Source organism: Rhinolophus sinicus, linkage group LG06, assembly GCF_036562045.2.
Source record: "Rhinolophus sinicus isolate RSC01 linkage group LG06, ASM3656204v1, whole genome shotgun sequence".
Lineage (NCBI taxonomy): Eukaryota > Metazoa > Chordata > Mammalia > Chiroptera > Rhinolophidae > Rhinolophus > Rhinolophus sinicus.
In genome coordinates, this window is record NC_133756.1 from 122,390,226 (window position 1) to 122,390,794 (window position 569).

The following is a 569-nucleotide window of genomic DNA, read 5'->3' on the forward strand; positions in this document are numbered from 1 at the left end:
GAGTTCTGCATGAGCTCCCTCAGGTTTGGCATAAGTCAGTGTTTCCTTTTCCTGGTCAGCCTCTCTCTTTCCAGGGAGCTGGAAGGCTGCAGTTGTCCTCAGGAGTGAGTAAAGCCTGTTTTCCTCCAGGGAGGCAGCAGGGCGAATGCTGCAGCAATGAGTGTTCCTGCAGCACATGGTGTTGTCTCCATGCCTTCTGGCATTTTCATTTCCAACTCTTTCCCAAACTATTGATGAGCTGAGAAGCTGACAGAAAAAGAAATATTTGTCTACTTGACCAAACAGTGTCTTCTCGGGATTCTTGTCTTCGCAAGAAATTCTTCAGTTCTCCATTTCTGGGTGGCCTGTGGTGGGAGAGGGATTCTAAGATACATACATCCTCTCTCTCTCTCTCTCTCTCTCTCTCTCTCTCTCTCTCTCTCTCCCACACACACACACACACACACACACACTCCTCTCTCAGATACTGGGGGAACCTGATTCTTATCCATGTTCCCTTTGATTTCTGCTTTTCTGTCACCCTATTGCTGTGATGGCTGAGGCCATATGTCATTAAGAAAAACCTGTAT